Genomic DNA, 17,024 nt, shown 5'->3' on the forward strand with positions numbered 1-17,024 from the left:
ATCGCACTGAAGGCCGAGACTTAAAATGCATGGGCTGCCACTGGTAAGGAGCCACATAATATAATTTTGACAGGCTCATTTTTGTCATAAGATTAGGCTCAAAGTTCCTACATTTCCTTCTAACCAATATCAGTATTACTTTTTCCAATCCGAATTTTTTTTCCATAAATGTACCCAGTAAAAATGGCACTAACCTGCACTCTAGTCAACTAAGAGACCTCTGACCCAACTCTTACTGCCCATAGATAATAGATTTCTCTCCTCTCTAAACGAGCTTAACGATCTATGACCGAACTCTCCTGTTCAAATATACGCTCTCCCCTCAATCACCTGGCTGTACATTAACGTTAAGCTTTACCCCCCGAGGGGCTCTTTAAACCCTCTCTGATTTTTCCCAGGAGAGTAAATCCGTAGAGGTGACGCTTTTTTATTCCGTTCTAGGATCAGTTAGTCCTTACCCAACAGCAAAGAAGAAGTTTGGACAAAAATGATGCCCTTATTTATGTAATTCCAAACTCAAATGCTTGTATTTTTTCTATTGAATGTGAAATCTTTACACTGCTCTTTCCATGTGAAAGTTCATGTGACTACGCTGTCAATCACCAAAAAGTATATAAAAATAATATATAAAAAAAAAAATAATAATAATAATAATAACAAATGTCCAAAAAAGCACATTCAAATGTAAAATTCGAACAATATTAACAAATAACAAATTAGGTTTTGGTCTGTTTCTTAAACAAACCAATAGTGCACAACTCATATGTTTTTTTTTTTTTTGTCCTTGACACAAGGGATGTTATGGGGCGGTACCCTCAAGGGAACCTTTCTTACCTCTATAAAATGTATCACTTTTTTTGGGTACAAAATTGTACCCTAAAGACTTATTGTGTACTTTTAAAGGTACAGTACATTTATACGTTGACTTCTTGTGCAAAGTTACTGTGCATGTATCTTTTTGTCTCCTTGAGGTAAGAAATATGTATAAAAAAGGATATCTCCTCAGTGATGGCTGCTGTACATTAAAACATACAGTTTAGCAGAGTTCAATGTCACTGCATGGAAAGAGCTGCTTCTTAAGAAATGTCTACTTTTGTGTTCCACATTTTCACCAAACAAGTTTAAAATGGCATGAAGGTGTCATAATGACAGAATTTTCATTTTGGAGTACTATATCTTTAACACAATGCTGAGGCAGTTTTACTGGTCTCAAATCAGTGTTGGAAGGTAATGAACAGTCAGACCTCACACGGGCGGCATCCATCTCTCTGCACTCTGGATTGCCCTTATATCTCCCAGCGGGTGACTGACGAGCTCTCAAGGTCCATAATGAGCCTAGCTTTTCACAAGTCCACTGCCATTGATCCTGGTGCCAGTTCACACACACACAGGGTGCTAACAAGAGCTCATTGTGCCCGTTGAGTGTTCAACAATCACCCATCTTCATGACCAGGGTGCAGTTAAGCAAGTGAGTGAATGAGAACACAACATGCCAAGGACACTGATGGTGACAGAAAGTTCTACAGCAATGATGTTCAATAAATACAGCTATGTAACTGTACGTGCCAATTACATTGTAATAACAATGGTATTACAATAGATGGCTGATTATTGCATTACAGCATGGTTTTTGATGTAATACTTTCCCAGACACCCAGCTGGCGCATTGAAAAGTGTTCAGTTGAAAAGTAAATTAGAAATATGAACTAGATTTTACTTTTTTAATACTTTGGGTTATGGGTTTAGGACAAACCCTAACCTGAATGATTTAGGAATACTAATACACTGCCTTGCAAACACTGCAATTAGGGCTTTATTTATATATCTACACCATGTAATATATATAATGTCAGTTATATATATATATATATATATATATATATATATATATAATGTTTATTTTCACTAAAGTAAATACACTGACAAGTGGGTTGCCAAAACAAGCATTAAAATGGCTTAATGCCAAGGTTCATGTTTAAGTTCAAGATGTTTCTTGGCACAGTTATCTTGGAATATACACATAGACATAACACAAAGTAAACACACGTCACATAAAGCAGTATATTTCTATATCGAGACGCATCTGACAGAGTGTTTAAACACTGGCGAGAAGGTTTACACAGCGTAATGTATAGCCCGGACATGAACCATCAGAGCATGTGAATGTGTGTGATAAACAACATGGGAATGAACTGTAGACACAGACACACACGCACATTCCTATCGAGCTCAGTGTGTGTATCAATGCGCGTGCAGACAGGTTGGCTCCACGTGTGATACTCTTATGGAATTCTTACATAAAACAATCAATCATTCGCAAATCTTAAAACATCCCACAAACACTGGGGAAACAAGCAAACTTGAAACACAAACAGAAATCTGTCTGTTTCATTATGTGTCTTTTCTTAAACATTTAAGACAATATCCCACTGTCATAAATGTAGACAGACACAGAACAACGACAATAAAAAGTACAGTTCACAAAAAAGTACAGTTCACTGCTATACAAGCGTAATTTTCAAAAAGTTACTCAGTGGTCCTTAGAGGACAAAAAAGTCTGCGTCAAAAAAATTCCATAATAATATTAGATATGAATATTATTTTCTACTTTCAATTAGTTAATTTTTTTAACCAACATCAGTCAAGTATTTCTCAAAACACACTCTCACATCCATACTAACACACCCACACAATTTTAGCTGCATCATTTATTCAATTGGCCTGCAGTGCTCTATAATACAGCAAACAGAAAATTGGAAAAAAGCATGTATGTGCTCCATAGGCTAGACATGAGAAAAATGGCGCCATCTGGTGGAAAATTAACAAATTTACATTTTGAAGTCAGGGCAATTATGAAAGCATAATATCACACAATTCATGATTTTATGCTTTAACTGCACTGGGATCAAATATAGCAGTTTTTATGGGTTTCAGTGGGGGCATTTTTGTCCTTAAGGCCCTGAGTGTAATATTTTGTGTACACAGTGTATTATGTATAGGAACTGACATGCTGAGGTTGAAATATTAAAATTCCCACAAAAAATACACACCTTTGTCTAAATTGATTAACACAGCCAAAATGATAGAGAAAAAAATAAATAAAAATAAAATGAAAAGGCAAAAATGTCCCGAAGGGCGCACAAGGGTTAACCTTCTAATACACGAACTTTGCATCGCGTCTCGCGCCAAGAGCTTTGCGTTTTTAAGACGGCGTGTCAAATAGTTTAACTTGTTTAACTTATAAAAAACACGTCGAGACCACTGCGCTCCATCAGTTTTAAAACGAAATAACTCGTCGTGTCTGAACTCCCCTAATGCATAGGAAACTTAACATATACATGTCCAAATTAAGCTTTAAGAACATACATCCTGACAACATGCCATTCACACTAGTCTTACTGTATAAAATGTCCAACGCAACAGTCCCATTTAGAGTCTGCGCGCTGTAAAATGAAAGCTAACCATTTTTTACAACAATGCAACACAATAAAAAAAAACTCTGTAGGCATACCAACCCTATGGCATCAAGTTGCGGGGAGCTGTTACATGCGTGTAGTCGTGAAGAAATAAATCCTACTTTTGTTCTAAACCAATGCGCGCCCTGCTCCACACCAGCACCTCGCGCACCGGCTGCGCGAGACACAATAGGATTTTCTGTGTCCGTCCCTACTCTCACGCGCGCACAGTGCCACCACGCGCGGTGTTTGTTTGGCGTTAGAGGTGTGTGACGTCATTAAGAACGTTGACCGGGATTTGAAAAGGTCCACATGTACACCCATTGACCCATTTAACTTCCACTGTGCTACTGTGAGATGTGATCTATTAATTAATTATGTGTAGGCTACTGTAGAAGTTGTATTCATGTGCATGTACAGGTTTTATTATTATTAATGATTTATCAGTGCAATAAATGTTGAAGGGGATAATGGAGCTTGAAAACAGGACTAATTTTATGGCTATGTGAAAAACCTAGTTAATGTATTCTACTTAATATAATGTAGTATAGGTAAATATAAGTTTTCCTTTCCGTTAATCAAAAAGAGACTAATTGAAATGCATTCTGTTATATACATAGAAAACACATAAAACAGATTTTTGTTGTATTGTTACTTTAACCATTTAAACTTAAAACATACTACAAAATGTGCATCATCTTTTGAAATATCTACAAATGTTAATGTTACACGTCTATGAAAAGTAATATCGACCATTATTAAAGTATTAAAGTAGCAACATCTAACATTAGGGGCCTCTTTTCATTGTGAAAAATGAGATATTATGCTTACTATATAAGCAATGTCAAATGGCCTTTAAAATATCAAAACCAATGTTAATGTAGCAAGCATAGATGAGAAAAAAAATCATAAAAAATACATTTTTATTGGTAATTATGAAATTTAAAACAAAATCATCACTTATGCCTGTCTCTCCCCTGAAACTTAGAACATTTCCATTCCCATTTCGCAATCATTCAGTGATGTAAATCATTGTCATCGTAAAAATCTCATTATTTGTGACTAGTCATTTTGACCCCCAAACACACACACACACACACACACACACACACACGTTGTGTTTCCATGTTTTATGGGGACTTTCCATAGACATAATGGTTTTATACTGTACAAACTTTATATTCTATCCCCTAAACCTAACCCTACCCCTAAACCTAACCCTCACAGAAAACTTTCTGCATTTTTACATTTTCAAAAAACATAATTTAGTATGATTTATAAGCTGTGTTCCTCATGGGGACCGACAAAATGTCCCCACAAGGTCAAAAATTTCGGGTTTTACTATCCTTATGGGGACATTTGGTCCCCACAAAGTGATAAATACACGCTCACACACACACACACACACACACACACACACACACACACACACACACACACACACACACACACACTCCAAAGCCGTCTGTCTTAGTTGACTCTCTGTTTAGTCATCCATACAACATTCTCTACATTTTTCCTGTTTTCTGCATTTACCTCTGAACACCCTTCCTCCTCAGGATATCCCAAACAACTGCCTCAGTGTTTCTAAAATGACTCATCTCAAAATTCACCATGAGTAAACAGATTAGCAATATTTTACCTCAGCAGTTGCTGTTTGAAGAGTGTGTCAGTGCCATAAGTCGGTTAGTAACCACTGACCCAGACAAACTCTCATTCATCTCATTAAATAAAATGGGATCCTCAAGATGGCTGTTTGATAGTAAATCTCAGAGCTTACATCTGCCATGCGTGCTTGTGGGATTGTGTGGGTTTAACCCCAACTGCTCTGACATAATCAACTGAAGGACTTTATTTACGGAGGGCAATGTCACTAGTGTTTAGAAAGCATTCCCATTGCAGCTGTCTCAAGGCATTCCCAGGCTGCACTGTGTGAACAGATTGTTATACAAACACAATTTGACTCCCGAAAGAGTCTACTATGTGCATTGTCTTCATCACAAACAGGCAGAGCTGTGGCTAATTTTCTCTGTCTCTTCCTTCTCCAAGTAGCCTATATAAACTTTACAAATGTGAGCAACAGTAAGGAGAGTCTTGCCTTCCTTTAATGCAATAACAGCTGCAACAAACCCAGTGACGTCTTTCCCCTGCCTCTTCCTGTTTATTCCTCCAAAATGTCCAGGACAGACCAGTCATGCTGTGTGTGTTCTCTGCCACCACCAGATGTAAATATTTCACATGCAAATAAAATGATATGGCACAGTAAAGAGGAAAAGAGGGAAATTAAGACAATAAAGTCTTTATATTCTCGGAAATAGCCACTCAATTTCTGTTCTAACTGAAAGCAGAATACTGAGTAAAGCAACAGCCAGTCAGAACATATCTGATATTTATCACACAGCTGTGCAACTGAATTTTTGACCAATGAGATGTTATGGTGGGTGGGGCTACTTAGCGCAATGCAACTAAATGTGTTAACACCAAACACATTTACATGCACAATTTCACACAACGTGTAAGGTCATGTATACGCTATAAACGGCTTTCCTTTTCCTTTAAGCACATATTGATTGGCAAGCATAGATTTTTGCCCATTACCCCGATTTAGCATTGCATGTAAACCAATCATTAACAAAAATAATGAGACACAACACCAATTAAATTTAGTCTTAGTTTTTGATACATGATATACTGAGGAAACCTGCATTAAACATGAAAATGACACTATAGGCAGGGGCGAAAATTTCATCAAAATGTTGGGGGGGACAATAAACATAACAATTCTCAAGAGCACTTTTTTAAGGGGACACCAAGGTTTTTTTTTGTTGTTGCCCCGTTTGCATTTGTATTATTTTATTTCTTAAACAATTATTTTAAGAATATATCATTATATTATTTACAATACACATATTTTAATGATATTTTAGGGGGAGACAACCCTCAGATAGGGGGGTCCTGACCCCCGACCCCCCGCGATTTCCACCTATGACTATAGGTATAACAGTATACTGAGCTTAGAAATGTAATGCCATTAAACATATTTAAATTACACCAGTCAAAACATTAACTTTGCAGCTCTAAAATACAAAAACAAAATAAATGAAACTAGAAAAAAAGCACAAAAAAAAAAAAAACTAAAACTAAACTAAAACTAACAATTAATAGAGTGAAAACTAAACTATATTGAAAAGGACATATTGAAAATACAATAGAAATAAAAACAAAATTAAAAACTACAATAGCCATGTAAACACCTTATTCAATGTGCGCAAACGCCATGTGCATGACTGCTACGTTTTGAAGTCAAAAGCAGAAAATAACCCAATTATTTAAAATCTTACGAAAATGCGGGTTTCTTACGTTGATTTTTTTGGAAAATAATCAACCTAGGTTGCCTTGGGGCCGTTCACACTGAAAGCGCTTTTGTGTCCATCCGCACTGTTGTCAATTGCTTTTCTTTGTAAACATGCACAAGATGAACATCCTTGACTGTTGTGTCGCATCTCGCAATTTTTTCACATATCGAGACACCTGAATTCTGCTCTATTCGTGCTTGTTGTTTTCACCCCATCCCCACCAGTTTAGGTCCTGTCCTGCTGTAGGTGTAAGCTGCACTCCCCTGCAGACTTTGCCTTCTGGCAGAATCTGACGGTTCGAGGAAGTACAGTATATGAGCTCTGAACCGTAAAATGGGGTTTACACCAAATAATCTTAAAATCTCTACACTTGTTTTAATTCCAGTCATCCCAAGTTTTTCCTGAAAAAATGAGGCCACGTCCATACTAAAAAGTTAGTTTGAAAACGTATTAATTCCAACAACCGCGGAGCTGGCATAGAGCATCAATTTGGTCGGCGGCCCTGTGTTTACGGGCTAAAACTCCATTTTCCTCTACTGAAAACTGAGACTTTTCAAAATGCTCTCAGAGAGATTTAAAACAAAAACGTATTAGTGTAAATGTGGTTTTTCAGGCCAGTATGTTCTGTTGAACTGGCAAGAATTTGTTCCATGATTCCTGCAAACAGACAAGAACCATCAAAGAAAATTTCACACTATCCATCTTCCACGGTCTTTCAATTCCACTTTTTCTCTCTCACACATTCATTATCTCCCCTATCCCTTCAAGTCTAAGTCATACAACAATGCTTACAAGCTCTAAGGGATGAACTCCACCATTTCCTCGTGCTAATGTGCCATGAATTATCGATGTTGTTGTGAAGAAAGCTCCCCACTTTATGTCCAGTGACAATACTGAATCAATTCTTATTGCTATCATACTGCTATCATATTGCAATACTCCACATCACAATATATAATTCACAATTACGTCAATAGATTACAGCTACTACAACTATAACCTTCATAAAACAAAGACTTCTTGATGAGAAGTGTGAAACAGAGGGATTAGTCTGTTCTCTTTGGCCCTAATAATCTTAACTTGGATTTGCAACCCTATGCCAAGGCTAAGTGGTCTTGCACAGCAAAATATGACTCTATTATTCAAAGTAGATAAAGCAAAACAATTTTATCATCTTTTAAGTGTAATAGGTCCAATAATAACTGCATTTAATTATTTAAATAAACCATGTTGTGATCTCAAAAAGATTATCATCTGAACACATAGACCACAATTTTCCTGCTATAGCTCACGAAACCAAATAATGCAGAGAGTTTGGGACTCTCATAGCATTATGATAAATTTACTGTAACTCAATTGATGAGGATTTGATGGATTGCCTGGCCAAAAGTAGATGCGAAGTCCAAAGATAACACAGATGTAGAAAAGGGGTGTAGATAGAATATTTTAGCTTTTTGAAAATATTATTTTTGGCATTTAGGGTGACTAAGTGGTGACTGAGACTTATATACTGCCTAAAATCTCCAGTAAAAAAAAACTATCCCTTTAAATCCGAATACTTCTTTTGTTGACACACTCAATGACCACTTTATTAAGAACACCTGTACACTTTCTTTTTCATGCGATTATCTAATCAGCCAATCATGTGGCAGCAGTGCGATGCATAAAATCATGCATATATGGGACAAGAGCTTCAGTTAATGTTCACATCAACAATCAGAATGGGGAATAAATGTGATCTCAGTGATTTTGATCATTGCATGATTGTTGGTGCCAGATGGGCTGGTTTGAGTATTTCTGTAATTGTTGATCTCCTGGGATTTTCACGCACAACAGTCTCTAGAGTTTACTCAGAATATTGCCAAAAACAAAAAACATCCAGTGAGGGGTGACGGAAACGCATTGTTGATGAGAGAGGTCAGTAAAGAATGGCAAGACTGGTTCAAGATGACAGAAAGGCTACGGTAACTCAGATAACCACTCTGTACAATTATAGTGAGCCGAATAGCATCTCAGAATGCACAACACGTCGAACCTTGAAGTGGATGGGCTACAAAAGCAGAAGGCGACGTCTGGCACTTTATGAGGACCATAGTGTTCCTAATATAGTGCTCAGTGAGTGCTTGTGATGGATAGGTTATTTGTTTTATCATAAAAAAAGATTAGTCTGTAAACTTGAATGTTTGTTATTCACTGTTGGCAAAGGTGAGTGAACTGATTTGAAGGTAGTCCGGAAAGGTTACATGAATCATTGTCTCCAGGTGGTTGGCTAACTGTCAATGCTTACCGCCAATCAGCTGTTTAGATAACTCATTCATTGTTTCCATCAGTAAATCCAATCAAAGGCACAATGTCAATCTCAGACTTCTCTCTGGGAAAACACTGCATGAGATAAAGGTATGCTTGACAATTACTACAGGGATAGCAGGGAAACTTCATGCTTGTCAGGAGATCTGAACAATAAACAGGATTATTTCTCCAAAGGTGGTCAATTTTCAGTAATTCCAAATGAATGGCACTATTCTCTGTTGTCCATTCCTGAAACTGTGAGAAGTTGGTGAGATACTCAAAATACTAGGTCAGAATCCACTGACGTTTATTAAATAAAATTCCTGTTCTGATAGAAGCCAATGGAATCTTATGGTCATGACAAATATAAACATCAGAAATTAACGTTGATAACATGGGTGCCCATGGTTTTCATGGATTAGCCAGGCTATAGTGCCTAAAGCTTGCCACCTGTCTGATTACAAACACTATTATTAGCTCAAGGCCAATAATCAATAAGCACAATTTTTTGCCGCAGCAATCCTTTAAATCAAAACAACACATTTTCTCTGGATCCCTTCACTCCGGGTGCCAAAATTAGCATCGCAGCGGTGCAAAATTTGAAAAAGCTGACAAAAACGGTATCATACATTGTGCTTCTTAAACTCACATCAAGCAAAGAAACACTTTTTCAGGCTGGTCCAGATAATGTGCATACAAAAAAAAAAAAGAAAAAAGAAAACTGTACTATTGGATGGGATATACTTTGTATTAAAGCCAAGACTGGCACTTATCTTTCATTCAGGAATGTACATATTTCTCAGGGTTTTTGCTCTTGGTGTGAGTAGGTCTTTAGACTGTTAATTTCACTCAACAGGGCTGAAATTGCATACAATATTAGGTACAAAGATAATAGATGTTTTTAGCAAATATATGATCAAAGGATAAGGGAAGTCTTCCTTGACAGTACTCTAATTAAAGTCTTTAAGAGTCTATCTCCGACTTTTGTAAAAGAAAGGGGGCATAGTTGCTGTCAGACACCGTCTGTTAACTCTATGGTCTCTATGGGTCAATGTTGACGTTTCAGGTACCCTGAGAGTTGTCACCACCAACCCGCACCATATGCCACTGATGGCACAGAGTAATGGGCCAACTGGCTCTTTTGAACTGTCTAGACAGTCTTTTACACAACAGGACTTTCTAAAGCTCTCTAGAACTGAGTTTTCACAGTGTCCTGGGAATATCTGCTCCCCCAAGCGGCTGGAGACTGTCTCCACGTCCAAAATCGTGTACTGTCAGGTTATGTACTGTATTTGATGAAGGACGCACTTCTGGACTGGTTAAACAGTACATTATTTAGGTATGCATAAGAGTAGTATGTATAGATTTCAGACACAATTCATTCTGGGATGTGGGTATTGATCCGTGAGCAGAATATATGATGTAATAATACCAACAATCAAGAAAAAAAGTCTACTCTGGCATTGTTAAACAAGCACTATTTAAGCACAAGGAACAACTTTCTTGGGATAGATAGCTATATTTAGTTAAAAAGAGCCATCCAACTTGTGGTTCACCACCATCCTTTTAAATCCAGTACTTGATGTCTCCTCAGCTCCCGAGGGATTATGGGAAAGTAAAGTGTGCAGTCGAACCGCACTGAATACTGAGTATTTGGATATACTACTCCATTGACTTACAGTTTTTGGCATACTATATAGTAGGGAAGTATGGATATTTTTATGCAGTGTGTGGCTCTGTTCCAATACCAAGTAAGCTGCCTACATAGGCAGCATTTTAAAGCATCACAGGCACTGTTGCCAACCAATTGGCTGATTAGATAATCGTATGAATAAGTAAGTGTACAGGTGTTCCTAATAAAGTGCTAAGTGAGTGTAAACGACAACGAAACAACACTGCTGAAAAAAGCAGCCAAAACCAGCCTTAGCTAGTTGGGTGGACTTAGATGGTTACCCAGCCTGGTCGGTTAGCTGGTTTTAGAGGTGTCTTGCCCCTTTTTACAGGTCAGGCTAAAAGATCAGCTAGCCTCCCAGATAAACCAGCTTTTTCAGCAGTTAAGAAATATGTTTCTAATAGGTACAGTATTTTTAGGACTTCAATAATGTTAAATATTGTTTCAATTTGAAATTATCCAATTTCAAATGGATAATTTTACCCCATATTTGTGTATATTTATGCTTATTAGAGAATTACATTGTTAGCTTAGCAACATGCTAATGTCAAACTCTTTTGAAATCAATTGTAAGTTGACTCATGTGCATTTAGTGTGAGTTGAGGATGTTTCTGTTTAAATTAGGATTCTGTCTTAAGAAAAAAGTATACTTTGGTTTGTTGCTTACCGGTACGTCTTGCGTGCAGTGGGTGTGACGAAAATGTAATCATTAGCAAAGTACCCATGAACCATAGCCTAGCTTTTGTAAACACATGGATAGTTTGCATATTTGCGCTTTATCTGCGGACGTGCCTGCCGTTGACTGTGCTAAAAAAAGTACCACAAAGCAGTTTTAGTGTGCATGCTTCCATATTGTCTCGTGAGTCAATTTTATATTGAGTCTCCTTTGAAAAACTCTGCTTAAGATGGAATGGCACATGAAAGTATTCCCTATCATTTAGAAGGCCTTTGCCTATGTAGGCAGTAAATGGCAAGACTAGGTTCTGGTTTTGGAACAAATCCTGTTTAAATTGGTGTGAACTTTCAGTTTTCATCGTATCTTTTATGAAATCCCATGCTAAATGTATACCTCTAGCTGTGTGGAGGCAAGTGTGTATTTGAACTGTACATCTCTTCAGATGCGTTTGTGTGTGTTTGGTCAGATGTCTAGTTAAATATGAGCTGACTGCTCTTTAATGACTGACCACAGCTATAAGATGGCCCAAACCAGGTGGAACCAGGTGGAAGGGTTATAGTGTGGAGTAATTACTGTCACATACCTTTTCTAGACACACCCCCTAAACCTTAAACACTCCAATGAACTGCTATTTTTTCATCTACATGAACAGCGTTCCCATCCTTGACTTCACTAATCCCAAAATCAACCGCTGATTTTATTATAAAACAGACCAATTAATTTGTATGCATTTGGCAGTTATTTCTAACTTAAGTGACTACTGAGCATTCAAGGACACAAATAATGCTTTTTATTTTATGTTTATTTCTCTCGGAACATTGTTGTGAAACACCACAAATAGTTGATTAAATGCACACAACAAACTAATGAAGCTACAGAAGTTGGCAGGAAAAAGGAGACTTGCACTAAAGCATTGATTGCCCAGGACAGCCATAACATATTTCATACATCCTTGTCATGCTTAAAGGGATAGTTCATCCAAATGTAAATTCAGTCATCATTTTCTCCCCCTCATGTTGTTCTAAACCCATATGACTTTTTTCTTCTGCTGGAACACAACAGATGTTTGTCAGTATGTTAGTCCAAGTCACCAATCACTTTCATTGCCTCTTTTATTTTCTAATGAAAGTAAATGGTGATTGACTGTCATTTTGCCAAACACCTTATTTTGTGCTCCAGTGAATAAAAAAAATAAATAAATAAAAAATAAATAAATATATATATATATAAAATCATATGGGGTTGGGACAACATGATAATGAGAAAATGATGACAACATTTTCATTTTTGGGTGAACTATCCCTTTAAATTCTCAGCTCCTATGTAGATAGTTTTTAGATAGTTTTGGAACCACAGATGCCTTTATAGGGATATAATGCAGATATTTATAGGTCTAAATGATTTCAACAAAGTGAGTTTCACTGTGAGGTTCACAATATATGCAGAACAGAGAGCATTTCAGGTACTGAGATGAGATCCATCAACACATCTGATGCGTCTTGATGAAGAAACACAGAAACTAGGACTGTGTGTTTGTGCGTCAGAATATTTTGAGAAAGAAGAGACACAGAGAGAAAGAAAATCAGTTCAATGTGACTAATTGCTAATGAAATTGTCTGAGAAGTCAAAACTCATAAATAATATGCCACTCAAATACGACACAATGGGCTCAAACATACTTATCACTGCAAATAAACAACTCTGGCATCTGTGAACTTGAAAATTGATTTTGAGTTCACCAAAATGGTTTATAGGACTCTCTATATTGATTCTCAATATGAATATGAGACAAATTTCAAATATAAGCTAAAAGTAAATGGCACACAAGTAGGAATCTACTTGGACAAATCAGTACAAACTGAACTTGTGGCAAAACTATCCACAAAACTGAAACTTCTTTTCTGCAGCATTGTAAGTTTTAAGAGCAGTATTACCTGTAGACATTGGCAGACACTCAGATATCCCAAACCGAGATAACTAATGTCCACCCTGTTGCACCACCTCCATGATCAAGGAAGCCCCTGCTCTACCTACCCCAGAAAAGGGACGAGCTGGAAGGGGACTGGGTCTTCCTAGAGACTATGGACCTGAAGGCTTGGAGAGTGTTGACATTGTCCATAGTGAGGACAGAGGGCGAGGTGGATGGGTACACCCACCCAAACTCTCTCTCTCTGCTCTGTGAACAATAGGGAATTTCACCAGTCCCAGAGGAGGAGGAGATGAAGAGAGAAAGGGACCCTTTTTATATATAGTCTGTTTGTCAAATCTTTGAATAAACCTTTTGAATTTCACTGAGGGAATTACATTAACATTTATGCATTTGGCAGATGCTTTTATCCAAAGCGACTTACAGTGCACTTATTACAGGGACAATCCCCCCGGAGCAACCTGGAGTTAAGTGCCTTGCTCAAGGGCCCAACAGTGGCATCTTGGTGGTGCTGGGGCTTGAACCCCCAACCTTCTGGTCAGTAACCCTGAGCCTCAACCACTGAGCCACCACTGCCCCATGAATTAATAGACTGTTGATGTTCAGGTAGCTATAACAGTAGCATATCTTTTTAAAAACTAGTCCTTGTGTCATCTATAACCTGGCCACTAATATGGGCAGCAAACAGTTAATCACATTAAAACAACAAACACAAGGATTTCTATGTACCTAACAAAGAATATGAAAGCTCTTTAAGGAATATTTAAGAAAATGTCGTTCCATACCCATAAGACATTCTTTTTTCTGCACAACACAAGAGGAATTTTAAAGGTTGTCCCATTCACTGATTTCAACACAATAGATTTGTAAAGCTTAATAAAATTGTCATACAACAATTCCATGTGATTTGTGCATCAGATTCCAAGTCTTCTGAAGGCATATGATTTGTTTTGGTGACAGACCATGAAAAGCAATTATTGAGTGCAAAATGAAAGCAAAACGTTTTTGTGGTCGCTTTCGCATTTCACCCACAAATACGCAAAGGAGAGCTAGGACGGAGGTCAAGATTTTCATAGAAAAACAAACTTAATTTTAGTCTTTTTTCTCATCATATGACATCAGAAGACTTGAAATATGAAGTAAAAATCAAATGTGGGCAAATTCACTAAACAGTTGTGGAACTTTTACGATTGGTATTTCAGTGCAAAACCCTGCTTCTTATTCATTAACCGCCCATAATTATGTTTAAAGCTGGCGCAGTCAGTGCTGAAATAGCGCTGCGTCTTGAATATATAAATTAAGTCATTGTCATTTCTTCCTGCGCAAACATGCCTCCTTTCTATGTTAATTAAGCTTTTTATGCACAGCGCTATTAGTGTCAGATGAAAGCAGGAAGTAAACTGAACTTTATTTAAAAGAGATTGTGGAGAGGAGGGGGGGCGGGGCCGGGCCGGGCTAGAATGTTGCACGCCCGGTCCCCAATCGGCCTGATGGGGCGCGCGAGGGATAAAGGCCGCCGGTGACGACGGTTCCAGAGAGAGGAGAGAGAGAAGAAGCTCACTCACCGGTTCTCTGATGTACCGTCACGTGGTCCTCGAACACTACGCCACACTCTCCGGCGGCCGACAGCCGCTCCTCTCCGGCGAACCGGAGTCAAATCTCCGACCCCCAGCGGACAGGACGCCCCTCCACTTTTCTGGCGGCACCTGGGACATTCCTCCGCCCTTGGCAGCGGACCTACCGCTCCAGGCGATCGGGGAGTTACTTCCCTCCTCCCCTCGTGGACGGCGGTCTAACCTTGACCCCTCCGCGTTTCTGGGGGACGGCAGGGCACTCCTCTGCCCCTGGCAACGGCTCCATCACTCCAGGAGGTCAGGGAATCATGTCCCCACTTGCCCCGCGGACGACGGCCGATCCCTGCGTCCGGGAAGATGGTAGCGGCGCTCCCCTGGGTGGACGGTAGTGTCGAGGAATCTGCGACGGCCATCCCTCCTCCTTCCCGGGTTTTCGGCACCAATGTAAGGGGGTTAAGGATGGGAAAGGAGGAGGCGAGAACTGGCTTGTCAATATAAATAATATTTTAATTAAACTCAAACCAAAACCAAAAGCACAAACATAAACACACACATGACGGACATGCCCGTAATTCTCTCTCTCTCGAACCGTCGTCACCGGCCGCCTTTAGCCCTCGCGCGCCCCATCAGGCCGATTGGGGACCGGGCGTGTGACATTGTAGCCCGGCCCTGCCCCCCTCCGCTCCACAGAGATGTTTGTGTAAATGTTCTATTTATTATTTCAGCAGTAATTCACCAAATAATGATCAAATGATGGACAAGAGCATTTAACATGGCAAATATATCAGCTCAAGCATATTTTCGACATGTCATGGCATTGTATTGAAATCAGCAAACTGGACATCCTTTAAAATTCCTCTTTTTGATTTCCACAGAAGAAAGAATGTCATACGGGTTTGGAACGACATGATTGTGAGTAAATGATTACACCTTTTTACATTTTTTGGTGAACTATTCCTTCAAGGTTTCCATAAAAAGTCATAGCATGCTCCATAATCTTTGCTGACATCATCATTAACCAGAAACATCAATGGAGAACTTTCTAATCTTAAAGTTAGCATTAGATAACATGGGGTTAAAACCGAGGGTCAGCAGCTGATGAAGACCTATCTTCCACAACTTGATTAAATAATTGAGCACAACCCTTGATGGTTTGAACCAAGACTGTCGCCAATCCAATTGTGCTGGGTCCAGATAAAACTTTCGACTCTCTTTGAACAGTGAGGCACATTTCTCCAGCTCCTCTGATGCGTGTCCGGGGTCTGGTTTCAGTACCCCCAACAGAGGTATGGAGAAAAAGAGAAGGCGAAAGTAAGAGCTTGGCTTTATCAGCTCTACCATCAACTCATGCTCTCATATCAACAGACTTCGCCCACATCTCTAAAGCCCCTTGTGTCTACAACCTCCCAACAGCCATTCTTTGGGACTGAGCTTGTCTGCAGTGGTGAAAGAGCTTCGGTTAGCTTCCATATAAATTGAGACTGAGAGTGAAAAGACCAGGTGGGGTCAAAGGTGAAAGGCTACATTAGTTGTTCAACCCAATACGTCTCTATCGGGTTGGGGAGAACCAAAAGAAGAGGACAATGGACCATGAAGTACGTTTTTTTTAAGTACTGACATTACAACATGACAGCACTTAGTGCACTTTAATGTATCTTAATGATGGGGGGAGTATGGTTTGTAGTATTTAGTTACGTGGTCGGACGGTTCACAACTGTAACTTAGTACGCATGTGAAAGTAATCTTGTCTTGCAAAGGAGACACACGAAAGCACACAGGAAACCCAGACATACAGACTGTCACCAGTTGAGCCTGATTACATGAAAAAAATCCTGACTGTGGCGACCGTTTCACAAAATGATATTACATGACTCCTGACACGTATCGTTGCCATTCCGTGGTGAAATATCTAATGTGTGGCGCCAAAAGTGATTAACATTTTCTTCAAAACAGATGAGGTTTTTAAGGTTAATGCTCTATCGAGTTTTAAATCAACAAAAAACGACCTTGTATAACAGATGACTGGACAGTTGGAGTGTTCAGGACACTCATTATTTTTGCAGTTCCGTTTGATA

The 17,024-nt window shown here is 38.7% G+C and overlaps 1 protein-coding gene across 2 annotated transcripts in view; it reads right to left on the reverse strand.

Annotated features, from left to right (window-relative positions):
* Positions 1–17,024, reverse strand: part of arhgap24 (Rho GTPase activating protein 24) — a 129,569-nt gene that overhangs the window by 23,669 nt on the left and 88,876 nt on the right. The window contains exon 1 of one of the 2 annotated variants that reach the window (XM_052104158.1): positions 3,516–3,678. The exons of the other annotated variant lie outside the window; for it this stretch is intronic. The gene's annotated coding sequence lies outside the window, so the exon portion shown is untranslated. Of the gene's footprint in view, positions 1–3,515; positions 3,679–17,024 lie in introns of those variants that run through there. 2 annotated transcript variants of the gene reach the window in all.

This window comes from Xyrauchen texanus, chromosome 34, assembly GCF_025860055.1.
Source record: "Xyrauchen texanus isolate HMW12.3.18 chromosome 34, RBS_HiC_50CHRs, whole genome shotgun sequence".
NCBI classification, from domain to species: Eukaryota; Metazoa; Chordata; class Actinopteri; order Cypriniformes; family Catostomidae; genus Xyrauchen; species Xyrauchen texanus.